The sequence below is a fragment of the Chelonus insularis genome, unplaced genomic scaffold (assembly GCF_013357705.1).
Source record: "Chelonus insularis isolate UGA/USDA-ARS -01 unplaced genomic scaffold, ASM1335770v1 contig_88_pilon, whole genome shotgun sequence".
NCBI lineage: Eukaryota > Metazoa > Arthropoda > Insecta > Hymenoptera > Braconidae > Chelonus > Chelonus insularis.
Genome location: NW_023276776.1, coordinates 3,061,403 through 3,078,349, shown reverse-complemented (window position 1 = coordinate 3,078,349; position 16,947 = coordinate 3,061,403). Strand labels below are relative to the sequence as shown.

Below are 16,947 nucleotides of genomic sequence, written 5' to 3'. Positions count from 1 at the left end.
GTTTTGAACAATAATTTTATAGTTTGAATGGATCTATTTCAAATATGTATTGCTTTGCGATGGAATTAAAAGACAAGTAATAGGATCGTGTCTATTAATAATAGATGAAAAAAATTTTAATTTCATCGTGAGATTCAATTTTTACTCATTTAAAACAAATTCAATTGTTATAAACAAAAAAAATTCGTATCCTTTTATTTAATGTAGTTGGTAATTTTTTTTTTAATAAAAGAAAAAATTTCTCGTGGGAAGAACTTGAATTTATTGCATAGATTCCGTTTGTAATTATTTTTAACAAATTTAATTGTTATAAATAATTTATATAAACAAAAAGTATCTCTTAACGTTCCCGACAACCTCCTCCACATGTCTGCAAAGTTTCGTCGCAATTAGATTAGCCGTTTCAGAGATTAGCGTGGACAGACAGACAGACACTCGAAATTTATATATTAGTATGGATGAATAAAATGGTGTGGTTAAAGAAATTAGAGATATGAAGATAGTATAATAATTTAATAAAAACATATGTTAAGATAGTAGAAATATCAACGTGATAGAACACATAAACCTGAAATACACTCGGGAGTTGAAGTTAAATTAACTACTTCTGGGAATCAAGGAAGAAATTCTAACTTCAAACATACTCATGGTTATTACATGGATAGTTGAAAATAGAGAGATTATTATGAATTCGTTGAAGAAAATATAGGTTAAACAACAGAATTTTTTTCACTTATTCAATATATACACTGAAAATCTGGAAAAATTACAGTTTTTTGAGTAATAAAACGCTTGAAGTGTTTTATAATAAAACACCTAAGTGTTCAAAATGTTGAATACCATGAACAAACTATAGTATTTCTATGATCGATCAGAAAGGCTGCAAAATTGGTCTAAAAAATTAGTATAGTTTGTTTATGGCTTTAAACATTGTAAACACTTTAAATGTTTAATAAAATAATGAATTTTTTTAGGTTCAAATTAATTTCTTATACAGTTTTTGTGAATTGATTAATAACCCCCTTGCAGAATTGGTCTCTTTTCTGGGATCAAGAACCAAACCTTTCAGTAGGGTAATTCCGGGGTAGACGGCCATAAGGGAGAGATGGCCAATCGAAATAATTTATAGAATCGTTCGAAATAATTCAAGAACTTCGAGGAAAAAATTAAAAATAAAAATTTTATGAATTAAGTGTATTTTATACGAATATTCATCCAAGGATATTTTGTCCTTGAACATTATTGAAGGAAACCCCATTTTTTTTTTTAATTTTATTACTTAATTGGTGATATTCTCTCTGACGAGAATATGATTTATGATTTCTTTATATGGAAATTGGTTAATCTTTCTCCATCACATAGAACTTGTTACAATCGTAATTGCTTCGTGTACGTAATTACTTCACTCTCCTCTGAATAATGGATATCAATTTATAAACCCAACCAAAATAGCACATACTCGATCTATTGATGATGCATAATAAAAGTATGCTGCCACATAGTATACATCATATTATACAAATATTTGTAGTTCATCAATAATATTTACTATGAAAATATTTCAATTATTTCTTTCTAATTAATTTGGTTCTGATAATAATTAGATATTAAAGCAACAACCAGATTGATAATTAATACACTCGAACATTTAATGACCTCTTTGTAGATTTGTAGAGAAACCAATAATAGTCTTTAGAATCATCTTAGGCTTAATAGCCATTTTTTTTTCAATACTCTACAAAAGAATACAGATGCATTAATTGAATGAAATTCATTAAAGCTCACAAATAATTAAGATATAATTAATAAACTCTAGAGACATAAAGTTTTAAGAATTCCATGAGAGAATATAAAGAGTGCTGAGGTGCAATTTTAATCATCACAGCTGCTTTATGAATTTGAATTTTTTTTAAGTAAAAATTAAAAGAAATATAGAATTGAATAAAAAATTTAATCTTATTAGATAATGAAAAAGCTACAATATGAATAAAATTATAGAAAAAAAAGATCTAGATACAGAAGTAATCGTGTCAAAAGTAATTAATTAAATCTATTCCTTTTTTTATATTAGTAAAATACATCTAAGGGAGATATTTTTACTAATTATTTTTAGCAAAATTATCATATTTTTAATGAATTTGATGATATTTAAAACAATAATTTCGTTGGTGTATTACATTATATGATAGATACTATTTGAAAAAATGGAATATCATCGAAAAATGGGGAAATGTATATGAGTATGGGATGAGTAGAAGTAAATTTTTGTGAAAAAGGTTGAATTTAAATAAACTTGGGTACATTTAAAAGCTTTCTCTTAAAAAATGGCATTGAAAATTTCATGTCACTATTATCCTCCCTCGGTTATTCGGTAAAAAAAGAAGGAGAAGGGTGATGTCGAAATTTTTTCTTACTTTAAGAACATTCATGAAAGTAAGAAAATTTCTTGGAGAAAAACCATGTTGATTATTATGGAGTTGGTTAATTTTCTTCAAAAATATTACTATCTCAACGTCGTATGACCTTTTTTTTTTAATAAAGTTATGTTCTGTAAAAAAAAATAAAACCATTTTCAACTTTGATCTCCAGTGATCCCTGAAAATATCACACTGCAATAAACTTAGTTATTAAAAAATTGAAAATGTTCTCTGAGATATTCTAACTTTTTATTTTTACTGTAATAATTTTTTACTCGTATTGACATTTTTATTTAAAACAGTTATTGAGAAACAACTTTGTTGATTTTTTTTCTTCATTTTTCTAAAGAAATGACATTTTATCAGACTTTCTTAAGATAGTTTGGCATCACTACCTGGTTCTTCTTCTAGTATCTTCATTCAATGTTTACATTTTCAAAATAACATAATCATAACAACTTTCAGCATAATTAAATAAAAAAATCTCAAGGAAAATTGGTGTACTTGAATAGACAAATTAACATAATTAAGCTAAAGGTTTTCATGATGATGATGATAAAAATAATGTACATGCTTATAACCATTTGTTTTAACAATTTATATTTGAATATAATGACCTGAATTATTTAGTTAATAACCCAATATTATTCAAGCAAATGTTTATGATTAGAATATTTCTACTTATTTTATAAAATTAAACCATCAACGTCATTTGTTTGAATTAATAAAAATGAAATTAAAATAATATTACTTTATAATAATGATAAGTTGCTATTGATGCAATAAATTATAAAGTTTGATGAAAATGATTTAAATTTTGAAGTTTTTATAAATTGACAATTAATATAAATTTGTGAACTCCTTGAAAAAAGTTGAATGTAAGTAAATAAATGTAAAAAGCCATACTTGAACAATTGTTTGTGTTCAAAAACTAAGTGCACGTCCTGTTTCTCATAGCGGACATCGACCTCATCCGGATCGATTAGCCAAACCACTTAGCCTAGTTTTACTTCAAAGAAATAGAAGAATTCTCAGTTTTCTTAATTTATTCTCTTTCGATTTACTTTTATTGACCTAGTTTAATTCTAGTGTGATCAATCACTAACCAATCTATTTCTCTTTCCAGAGGTATTAAAATTAACGAAACACTTTGAGGGAGGAATTTCGAGGCATCGGTTTTCCGAAACAACCAGTTTGCATTGTTTGTGGAAATCTATGTGGTCCAAGTTGGCCACAAAGTCAAATAGGAGATGGTAGTTGTGGGTGGATTGATGAGCATCCAAGTGGTGAGAGACCTACAAAACAAATGTAAGAAGACATTAAAACTGGCCAGTAGTCGCTTTGGGAATCATCGAGGAAAGTTGGCCAGCCATAAAAATTGTCAAGGGTGAACAAAAGAAACTCGTGACGGAGGGCTTTCGAACAGCCCTGGCGCGACTGCGACACTGCACCCCGCAAGGGGGTTCCTTGCCAAACACACCAAATCCACCTGCCACCCCTGAGCATAAAAGCCACGTAAGTTTTTACTTTTATTTGTTGTCTTTATTGATCATCATGTTAGATTTAGACATGGAAGAAAATGCTAGCAATTTACAGTGAAAGCATTCTGATCAAATTTCCTGTCAAGAGTAGTAACGGATGGACAGAAAGAGAAAACTATTTTATACATTGGAGTTTATCACGTTATATATTTTCCGCACTCTTAATTGAATCATTTATGGTTGATAAAAAATTCTATCCAAGTAAAACTAAAATAAATCTGGTGATACTTATTTTGAAGTTGATTACCACTTTGGGGACTTATTGAAGGATTTTGCCAGTGTCTTGTGCGAAAAGCTGTTATGAAGTTAGAAATGTCATAACTATCAAAAATAAATTTATGAAAATTCAGTTATTAACATCTCCTTTTATTGTTAATAGATCTGAAACTATGAATTTATTGATGATATTGAATTAGCCTTTCAAACAGTTAGCTTGGTTTTTATATATTTGAGTAATGCGATCAGCTTTTAGGTTGGTTGCATCAAATTGAATTTTCATTGTATTCGATGTTATCAGTATCATGTGAAAAATTCATGTTGAAACAATTTATCCAAGTTGTTAAACAAAAATCTGATTGTAAAAAGTGGATGTCAGTCACACATGTCATCAACAACATCATAGTGGTATAAAAAGCATCAATGGAAAATTTATTCAAGTATTGAATTTACATTAAATGATTCATGTAAATGATAAATTTAAAAAAATTTCTTTACATGAATACAAACATTCGTTGCCTTGTTTAATAATTTTTAAACTAAAATATTATGAATAATAAGGGATTTAGGAATAAATATTTCAAATGTTTAAACCATACAATATCTTCTGGAGAATTTAAAAAAAAGATCTAGGGTATTTGTCCTAGTTAAATAGATTTAGATATGTCTCGAGTCAACGACACAGAATTTATCTAGAAATTAATTATATAGCTAGGTAGATAAGATAAAAAAATAGTTGTTTGCTTGCACAAGATTTTCCACATCAGTTTTTTTCCAAGATTGGTTAAATAAATTTGCCTGTAAAAAATAGAATGAAAAGCTTGTGTATATGTTGACGAGGTTTGCTTCAAGTTTACGATAGCATAAAATCCTGAATTTAAATAAATTACAACAAAGAGAAAACCAACTGGTATTGATGTCACAAACGCATTTCTTTTATTATATCTAAAGCAACTGATGTCGTTTTACGTGAGATACAATTCTCTTGGGTGCACTTGGATGTTTTTATAGGAGTTAGAAATGCTGTGTAACAAGTTGGGAGATTTCGAGATTCACATACTAAACTAGAGATTATTGTCTAGGATTTATTGTTCTTGAACATTCTTTAAGAACACCCCTCACGATTGAATGTTAATAACATTATTATCTATTCATAATCTATAAATCAAGTTCAATGGCTACAATTATTACTCAATCAAATTGTACCATGTTTTTACATTTTTTCATTTTAAATATTTTTGATGATTTTTTTATCAAAAGTGTGTGTATATTTTTGCAGTATGGTGAAACTTTAAATTAATAATCAATAGTAAATAATTGTTCAAATTATTCAATAAATCGTTAGTTTTGATAAACCAACCAATTTGCTAGTTGTCGATACCATCAAGCGATGGATTTATTGTCCATGTCTAGATTTACTGGAGCATTGATAACATTGCAATTGGTATAGGATTCAAACTAGGACGTATCTTCACCAACATATATATGTATATATATCTAATACCATAGTATTTATGATTTAATATTATTCACTATTTAGTGCAATTTCCTCTTTTGTATAGCTTTTAATTTCGTACTTTATTGTCAGATTCAAAATAATGAATTTCGATGATTACACTTATGAATTCATTTTCACAATAGTGATTGTGAAATTATTTTTATTTTACGAAGGCTCGTTGATTTCATTTTGATTAAAAATTTTTTATAAATAATAGGAGTTTTTACAATTAATTTATTCTGTTTAATGAATTTGCCTTGCTTTTTATTGTAAATAAAAAAAAAACTTTGTTTAGATAGCAAGAAATTTTTTAATTGAAGTTTTTCTTTCGTTGGTCTTGAAAAAATAATAATGTTGCGGTTTAGAATTATTCAATGAGGTTTAATTTTAAAGTGGCTTTTTACTGAAAAAATTAATTAACTTCCTACTGAAAACAATATGATGGAGAAAAATATATATCCTATCATAAATATAAATTTTTGGAACGAAATTTCTTATGGGAACAGAGGAAAAGTAATCTATCTACTCTCACAGCTCATTTTTTTATTAAATAACTTTAAAACAACGTATCGCAGATCAAGACATGATGCACATGATTTATAGAGATTTTTACGAGGAAAATAATGAGACCAATCTGAATTTTTTGCAATTAATAGTTTTCAAGTTATTTAATTTTTAATGGAAAATAAAGCCGTGTGATTCTTTATCTTATATATTAATAACCGTTCTTTTATGTCACTAATCCATATTTTTATAAACAATTGTAAATTTATTGGAAAAAATAAGATAATATTTATACGCAAATCATTATTTTCTTTTACAAAATACCTTGATAAAAATTTATAAATAAATATTTGCCGCATAGCGTAAAGAATTTCGTTTCTATCCGGTGTCTCATTATATTTCATAACAAAAAATTCCCTAGAATTTCTACCTAAATAATTTTTACATACCTGGTTTCTTCTTGTCTTCTTAATAATTATTCTTCTGATTTCCCTATTCAAACCTATCATTTCCTAGTGCCCACACTCTTATTTCTCTAAAATCCGGACAATTCATAAAATTTATTGGTTCACTTTCTTAAATAAAGTAAATGAAATCGAACATCACTTAAATCACTGAAGAAACATTACCTCCCTAATGAAGTATTGAGCAATAGCAGAATGCTACAATTACAAGTAAAATAATATAAATAGATATAAAACTTCTATTTAGTTTACTCAATAATTTGTCTTCAAACATGTTCTATTTTTCCATTTTTTTGTTTCTACTTTATTTCAATTTACATTCGATTAAGTTGTTTTTTTATCCATTCAAGTAAACTATTCAGTTCACGATATTTTTAATTGTATACTTAAAATAGAATTAAAAAACCCTAGTTGGAGGAATAAAAATCAGAAAAGTTTGATAAAAACGTGTGTTTGTTTTGTGAAAATTGTGTAAAGTGATTGAATAGAAAAAAATATATGAGAAGAATAATTGGAGAATTGAAAGGATAGAGTATGTATACATATGCAGTATATAATCAAGTATAACAAGACCTCCCTTGTGTTTTAGAAAGGTATAGACTACAAGCGCTTCAACTTTATTTTTATTGTGTTGAAATTTTGTAAGCAAATATTGTACAATGCTTACAGAAAAAAAAAATTCGCTACAGCTTAGTGAAATCTTGTTTTTTACTTTGTTCTTTATCTTCATAACAATAGTAATTATAAATTCCCAAACTTAATTATTTTTTTAATATTAACACTATAGTTGATAGTTGATTGAAAAATTTTATTGATTTAAAAAAAGAAAGGCAACGATTTAAAATTTTTATCTCCATTGTATTTATACTTTAACTGATCAAACTTGGATAATAAAAATTTATTTGCAAAGAGAATAATGCAGTAATATAAAAAATTGAACTTTGAAAATATATAATAATGTTCAGATGAATAATAGATCTTTTTTAAGCTCATTTTTCCAATTTAATCCTTCCAATTTTTTCTGACAAAATTATTTGTATTTAATTCAACAAAAACTTCAGATAAATTTTAACAATTAAATCCAAAAGTTGATAAGATATTTTATTTTATTATCTTTATCATCTAAATCATTATCTTTTATCTCTTGAGTTGTAAAAGTAATTATTCTCTTAGAATATTAATATAAAACAATATGATAATTTTATGTTAATCAGTGCTGCTTTTAGTTCCCTTTTCTTGAAAAAAAGCTCTGCAGAAATCTTTTTTTTATATTTCAGGAAATAAAAAAGAAATCTCTTCATTGTGTGTAGTATTAAATAAAAACTAGTTTTATGTAAACTTCATATACGACCTCGATGACGTTTGTCGATAAAGTTTGTTTGGCAATAACTAACGAAAACCATGAATAATCTTCCCTCCATCAAGGAGTTTGAAAAAACTTTTTCTCGTATCTATGTTATAAAAAATTCTCACAGGAGTAATCCAAATAAATAACTGATTTTTCATCGAAACGATTTTTGAATTCAAAATAGTTCTTTTTTAATATAAATTATTCATTATTCAATAAAATTCTCTGTTGCAGCAATGTAAATTGGAATAAAGTCCTAATTTAGAGAATCCTTCACTTTTCCAATTTTTTAATACAAATAAACGACGCCACAACTAACTCAAAACGATTCTCAGCAAAAATATTTTCTTTCACTACCGGGAGTTGAACCCAGGACCTTCTAGTTACGCGTTGGCTCCCAGACCAGTTAAGCAGTCCATATAGTTCGCTTCAAATTGTACCTGTATTCTTCAAACGTCGCCTGAAATTTAGGCCTTAAATTAAATTCTTTATTATTTTAGTGATACCCGGCACAATTAAGTCATTTTTGGAAATGTCCCTTCATCAGAACTCTATCGGTAACTTGTATTGAATTCAAACAAGTTATTGTTAATTTTTATAAAACATTGATTAAATGATTATCAACATTGCTACTAAAAATAAAGCATTGTTTTAACTATTTTCAGAATTTTAAAATAATTATTCTATGTTTACATGCATAAATATTTTGATTCTTAACTGAATAATATATATTAATGTGCTGGTAATGCATTGAACATTATTTCTATGCATGCAAAGAACTTGGCCAGCACTTTATCATGATTTTTTCTCGATAAAATAACGTATTATTTCATCACTTAGAGTAAAATAAAGTGGAAACATGCTAAACTGAGTTTTAAAATGCTTTACAATCTTTTTAGCATTTTTTTTTTCTATAAAGTTCGAAATTTGATTTGATTTTATATGCAAGGGTAAAATTCTATGCCCTCTTAAAAACATAAGAATATAATATTTTCTTTTATTTTTTAATCATATTTTGAACTTCATTACTTAATTTTTCATCAACAAAATTTTATTTTGAATGAAAAAATTGTCAAACGCACAAGTTAAATGGAATTAAATAAATGAGAAAAAGAAGTCGTAAAATTGACATATCTTAGTAATTTTAGAAAGATTTAAAGACGAAAAATGATGAAATTGAATAAAAGAATGTGGGTTAAAGGCTTATATTCTCTAGTTCTAAACCTTTCATTTAAATATTTGTATCACTTACTTATACGACGACTTTGTCGTAAATTGGAAAAGAAAGGAAAAAATCTCTGGATTTTTTTTGTAAAGCCAGAAAGTAAAGTATCTTAGAGCTTGTGAGATTTTTTTTCTTATTCGAAATACCCTTCCAAGAAATGTTGTATAGTTTTTAAAGTGAGTCATTAACTGTCAAAGCGAAAAAGTAGTTTCTGATTTCGCACTCTTAAAACTCTCACAACACTCGACAAATAATTTATTTAGACCCAATAAATCTTACTTTATATAAGTAAGTATAAATGTAAAAAAACATATTTTATGCAATAATTTCATCTCAAGTTAGTGTACAAAATATTTTTCATTTAGTATATTTAATAATCATAATAATTTTGCTTCAAGTAATGTAACAATAAAACTTCTAAGGTATGATCAAAAAAATAGGAAGACATTTTCAAGTTTTTTTTTATTACGAAATAAACACAACATATGAGTGTACATATGAAAGTAATACATTTCGAGTAACATATTTTTTAAAATTTATATTTATATTGTTTCATGTTGTCACATTTCCATCCCTTCTTTATTTAGAGCGTCATATATCTGTTTAAAGGAGTACTAAAGATTTTCCACTCCTGAGTCTGAAGATTGCGGGGAATGAAAAATCTTTGTTACCTCCGGCATTTATTTCCGTCCCCCAAGATGAGAGAATAAAAGTCGTACTTTCACTGAAAATATCAGGAAGAAAGACAGTTTTGACTTTTATTTTTTTAAAGTTGAGTGAAATAAATGAAAAAGGACCTGATGCTACTGTTAAATATCAAGTCGAAATTGACCAGATAACGAAACTTATCAATTCATTATGCTTAAATTATGACTCATTATCTTATTTATACATCAATTTTTATTTAACAGTAATAATATTATTGGAAAAAAATTTCTGGCAGTCATAAGGACTACTGATAGAAGTGACAATTTAAAACTATAAAATAACAATGGTTTGTTTGAATTTTAAAATTAATTGCAGTACCAAAAATTGAAAATTTATAATTTGTAAATTAAATTTATTAATATAAGTCAAGTTTTAACATCTATCGCGACTCCTAGTAATAATTCTATTCATTTTTATGTAATTTATTTATTAATTACACTATAGATTTCGCAAACTCATAACAAAATATTAATGAAACTTTATTTAAATAATAGTTAATATACACTTATTTTATTTATATATACAGTTAGTATTTACATAAATATAAAAATCATCATTATTGTAATTATTCGGCCAAATCTTGTATAATTGAATATAAAAAAATATATAATTATATAATTGACTGTATAAATATATTTAATTATATTTCTGTACATTTAATTATAGAAGGTTCGGCTGAATAATTATCCATTAATATATTTTTATTACTATATCTCTTCCATATGGGGTAATTTATTGTTACAAAATGTTCAAGTTTTGATGGATTTTAAATATAACATATAATACACTTTTTGCTTTATAAAATTGTTCATGTTCAATATTTTGAATTTAATTAAAAATACCGAATGATATTTATGTTATTAATTTCTTAAAAGCGAGTAATATTAAAAATAATTCAGAATGCTGCCTCTTATTATTGAGTATAAATGTCTTTTATTACAGTCACATTCCCTCTTTCTAACTACGTGAGCAAAATGGCAACTAAACAGATTGTAAAATAATAATTTAATTTATTCCTTTATGGTTAGATGTAACGACTCATTTTTATATGTAATAATCTCAGTTCTAAGATTCATTTTACGTCTTATACGATCATCACATTTTTACAATACTGTACCATAAAGACCTTTTACTGTTTCTCAGAAAGTACTTGAAAACATTATACGAGTGAAATATATATTATATGATACAGAAGTCTCCAATTTTATCTTGGTGTAGTTCTTGACAAGTGTATATAGATAACCGTGGAGACATGAGAGGAAGCACAGGTATACTCAGAGGTATAATAGAAACAGTAGGATATATTGAGTGAATTATTCTCTACGCTTGTCAAGCCGTGGCTTCAGCATTAAGTAGTTTAAATATACGTTAAGAGTGACAGCATTTCTACTAACATATTGTATTAACTTTTTCATTTATTTGTTTATTGCCTTTTTATTATCTGCATTTTTACATTCATAAAACTCTAGAAAAGTAGAATTCCAATAATACATTCTTTCCTCAGAGATATTTGTAAAACTTTTTGATCGTTTTTTTAAAACTATTTAAGCTATTTCGATTGAGATTAACTCTTTCTTAAGTTTTTTTTTTACTTCATTAAAATTAAAGATTATTATAAAAAAAAAAAATAAGACGTTCGTTTTGATAAATAAAATCAATTAATTATTTCATTTAAGAAAAATAAATTATCAATAATAATTATAACCTACATGAATTAATTATTATTACTATTGTTATTATTGTTGTTGTATTAATTATTGTATCGTTAATTAATCAATATGCAGAAAGCTATTGTGTGTATTTCATAAAAAATAGTATTTTTAATTATTAAAGGATGTGTGATAAAAAATATATCTTCAAATGATTCGATGTTATTAAAAAAAAGTGCTGAAAGAATGTAAGATCTTTTGGCTTTTTATCATTTATTCATGAGCTAGAAGTGCTGAAATTTCAAAGTACAATGTTCACTTTGAAGTAAACAACTAAGTTTAAAAAAATACTTCAGCAATAGAGAAAAGTAAATTAGAAGAAAAGAACTTTAAATGATGACATAAGACCTATGTCAAATGAAAATGTAAATTTACTGAAAATATCTTAATTAGAGTCAAATAAATTCGATAGTATTATTAAAATATTGTAGAATAATTATACTCAATAAAATATTAAAAGCGAGTTTTCAGATTAACGATTTTGAATTAATTTGTCAAATGATATAAACAGTCCCTATACTATTCATATGTATTGAATATTGTGCCGCAGGCCAAAAGAATTTGCGTATGTTGTAAATTATTTAATATCTGATAAAAATGTTATTGTATGAATTTTACCATGGTACATGAAATATATTTTATTCCTTTTTTTAAACATTTTAATTCAAACCTGAAGCAGAATAATTATTTAACTTTTATCAATTTTATTTTATTTTTTAAATTAAAATTCTGAAATAAATAAGGCAAAATACATTCAAAAATCATTCAAAGTTTAGTGTTCATAAGTAGAAAAAGTGTACCAAAAAATATTTTTATACAATTTTCTGTAAAGAAAAAATTTTCGTTAAAATCTTGAATGCAATGAATATTGGAATTTTATCAAACAAAGATAAAATTCAAAGAACTTTAAAAAGTAAAATATTGAAAGGAAAAAAAAAATAAATATGAATATCAAAATACTTCACTCAATTACTCAATATCAATACCAAAAATATTTGATACAAGGACTATTCCACATTCAGTTCCATGTATTTCTCATCCACAAAAGCTCGATTTCTCTGAGCATTCTAAGCTGGTGTTTAATCATGATTATTTGCTCTAGATACGTGCCAAATCAGCGCAGCTTAGTAACTAAAGGTGGCTTTAACTGTTCTATGTAATTGAAAATTTTCTATCGTTCACTGCATTCAGAGGATTTCTTTCTTTTTTTAAACCTGAATTCTTGAAAAATAAAAAAAAAGATTCTGGTCTAATTTTCAACGTTGTTTTTGGAGTACTGATATCTCATCAGATCATACCTTAAATAATAAACCTAGACATGACTGTTTTATTGTACAGACCACATGCTGTGAATGCTCGATGCGGGATTAGATGGTGAGTTTTTTGGAAATAGGTAATTGTAAACCTATAGATAGAGTCATTGAGAACTTGATGCAGCCATTTAATTGAATTTATTGAAAGAATATCAGATAGAGTGGACTCTAGTTTTTTTTAATTAGAATATATCTTTTTTCTTCGTCTGAAAACTATTTTTTTTACAACTCAAAGTTGACTTCTTTTTTTTTTTTCATCTATCAAACCCATAAAACAATGTTGACTTTTAGATTGCGATTTCTATTTCATCGAAAAATTAGCTAATTAGAAAACATCATAGGCTAAGTGGTTCTAAAGAGACGTTGCTATGTCTTCGTAAGGATTCAACCTTAATATATCTTCTCCTTATACAATGAGCAATACCATAAGACATGATTTGCATCTTGTGTATGATAACCACAATTACAATTATATTAGGTGAGCTTAATAAATTAACTTAAACACTGCACATCGTAGTGTTTTTTTTCAATGCACTTAATATGTTTTAACATGTCATCACTCATGTGATTACCATTGTAGTTATTTTGAATGCTCTTGGATGTGTTTTAAACATGACTACAATGTCAATCAAATGAGTGATAACATGTTAAAACATATTAAGTGCATTGAGTAAACCACTTTTAAATTTGAGATTTGCAGTGAAGAGAAAGTCAGCAAGACTGTGGTGATTGGTACTGAGTCGGTTTATAGTTGCAATTGTTTTAAAATGGGTATCTTATTTATTCTATTTTATAATAATTTATTTTATTAATATTATTATCAATAAAATATTGATCCACGTCCCAACAAAAACTTCAATAGTTTAAATGAATATAGATAATACTGTCTTCCTCTTTATTTAAGTCTATGAATTTTTCGGTATTTGGAGTATGTCCATGTTCACGAAATACGGTTTTGAATAGAACGTAATGTTTACTGATGAGGAATAATTGTATCGATTTCCAAATGTAAATATACGCCCTATGAACACACTAATTATGTACGAAAGCCTGTAATTCTATTAATTAACTAACGTTAGCCAATTAAAAGATAGAATAAAAAAAATGGTTCATTGTGCTTTTAGGATATATTTAGTTATGACACATGATGTTCTGTCTTCTGTTGTGATTTATTTGACCTAGATTAACTAGTGTAACTAATAATATAAATGCATGAGGCAAGTCCGGACTAACGAATCGATAGTTATGTGTGATGGTAGGCTTGTTAGGCCACCTTGTAGCATAGGAAAAAAGGAGAAATAAGGGGACAAGAATAGGAGGAAAAGGAAAGAATGTATAGATAAAAGCGAAAAAGGAGCGAAGCAACTTGGTGAAAAGCGAACTTGTCACGTGGAAAGTCGATACTTGGTTATTCCCCCGAGCGAATCAAATTCGATCAAGTCGAAGATTCGCTTGATAGAACTTGTCATGATGATGGTCGAATAAAGTATCATATTCACATCTGCGTTTTATATTGATTAAGGTTTATCCTAATTTTCAATCTATACTCTTTCAATATTATTGTAATAATATATATATATATATATAGTTGATGTAATGATTCATGTAAATACAATTGATCAAGTGGATCAATATTTTTTTCATTCAATTATATACCTTCTATATCATGTAACAATGGCAGTATCTTTTTTGCTTAAATTTTTTTTTTTATATTCACGATATATCGTGTATGTAATACTATTTCTTTGTGAGAGCTTTTATAAAAGGATATTACACACTTGGATGGTTAAAAAAAACAGGCGTAATTGAATTTTTTTTGCAAAGTATGACAATCTCTACAGAAAATTTAAACTCTGAAATGATGTGAGTAAAGTAAATTTCTTGGGGGATTATTAATTTTACTGAAATAAAAAAAAAAAAAACATTTCATATAGTGATTATCAATTCAATCAAAATCTGTGAAAATCAAAGACTTCTCACTGATTCTCTTAAGGAAGAAAATATTTATAAGAAGGTCGTGCAAATAAGATTAATGAACGCATAAAATTTGACCAGTCATCAAGTAATGAATATACGACGTATTTATTAAGTCATGGAACACTGAAAGGGGCAAGAACTTGAGTAAATAAAACATAAGGGTAGAGATAAAGTATTACCTTGAATTTTGACCACTACTATTCTGAGTAGGTCTTAACATGGTCTAAGACAGGTTTCAAGAAAAATAGATTCTAGGATTTTTTTTAATGAAAATAATTCCATTAAATGATTTAAATGATTAAAAACATCAGTTTATAAAGTTGTATTGATAAGTAATAACAAAAAAATAGAATAATAAATAAAAATAAAAAGGTTAGGTACAGTGCAATGTTAAGAGTGACCCACCAGCAGGAGTAAAGTATCGAAATACAATAGTGAATTTACATGGATATGAAGTTAGCCAATAATCGAAATATATCGAAAAGTGAGTGACTTTGTCCTTATTGGTTAAAAATTCAAATTATATATTCTAGTAGTAGTGGAAAAAGAACATAGTAAAGTAGTAATTGTCGTGAAGAAAAAGAAGCAAAATAACTGAATAAATAGTTTAAAATTGTATCATGTTGAGTTTGAAGGAAAATTCATGATTTCAAATGGAATGAAAGGAGTTAATAAGTAGTATGATAGCATACTATTTTTAACAAAATACATAAAAAAAATTTGAGGAAGATATCGTGATGTAGGTATAATTATAAAATCGATAGAAAAGTATATTAAGCTATTAAAATAATCAGATGAAAGGCAGCTGAATTTAAATGAGTATCTAATAAAAAATTTTTATGAAAGAATCATTTGAATAACGAAGTACAATATTATCATAATTAGTTACTTGACATGTAAGGATGAAGATTTACATGCTGTTTTGAATATAATCGATTATTATGTCATTGGAATTGTCATTTTTTTCCAACTCATAAGAGAAAGGAATTAATTAAAAAAATTTTATTATTCAATTTAATTATTTATTAAATTTTTGTAAAAATAAATACGTCAGGTCAGCAATCAGCTTATTTTTAATTAACTACTCAGAAAAATTAGACTAAAATTGTGAAATTTCTTGAGCACTACTTAATTGTGTAGCGGAATAAAAGAATTATAAGTAATCATTTATTAAGTTAGCTTCCATAAACTAGCATAGGGTGGGGCTCGAACAGATGGCCATAATTGTTTAAAACCTTCATTATGAAAAAATTATGATGAGTAAGATAATATAATTAATCTCAACATGAAATTAAATTTCTCTATAAGCCATAAGCCATTAGTGAAAAAATTAATGCATCCAGACACGAAATAAGAATGGGATAAAAAAAAGAAATTGATTGAGATGTATAAAGAAAAATTATTTGCGATTATTTTCAAATTTTTATTTATTCACGAAATGATGTATTTAAATACGCTTAAAAATAAATCAATCGAAGAAAACTCTCTGGAGTAATTTTTTGTTTCGAATAAGTGAAGTTTAAAGTATTAAAATTTATATTATTTTTATTCAGTTCCATTTGGAGTAATATTTTAATTAAAGAATTACCGCTTTCCAATAATCTGAATTATGCTGTAATTATTTTTACGCTACAATTGATGAATCGAAATTTTATAATGAATAATTTCCCATGCTTTGATCTTCATTATTTTATGCTAAAAATAATTATAAAAAATTAATAATAATTAAGCGATTATTTATCTATGACATTTAATTAATGAAAGATAAATTTACAAATGAATAAATTTAATATACTAAAGCTTTAAACAAAATTTTTTATCATATAACAAGTTTAATCGATTGAGAAGTCAAGTGCTTAAATATGTATAAATTTAATAATAATATAGGTAAAATATAAATTAATGAGAACAATGTTGAAATAAAAACAAATAAAATATAGAGGAATACATAAAAAATAATAATTCATTTGTGTGGTGGATAAAAAAGTTAATTAATTGTTTGGTAGAGATCTTTTCTGTTAATGACA

At 26.1% G+C, this 16,947-nt stretch overlaps 1 protein-coding gene across 5 annotated transcripts in view; it reads left to right on the top strand.

Annotated features, from left to right (window-relative positions):
• Positions 1-16,947, top strand: part of LOC118071925 (mucin-4-like) — a 79,172-nt gene that overhangs the window by 12,421 nt on the left and 49,804 nt on the right. For all 5 annotated transcript variants that reach the window (XM_035091419.1, XM_035091422.1, XM_035091420.1 and 2 more), the window contains exon 2: positions 3,544-3,932. The gene's annotated coding sequence lies outside the window, so the exon portion shown is untranslated. The remainder of the gene's footprint in view (positions 1-3,543; positions 3,933-16,947) is intronic.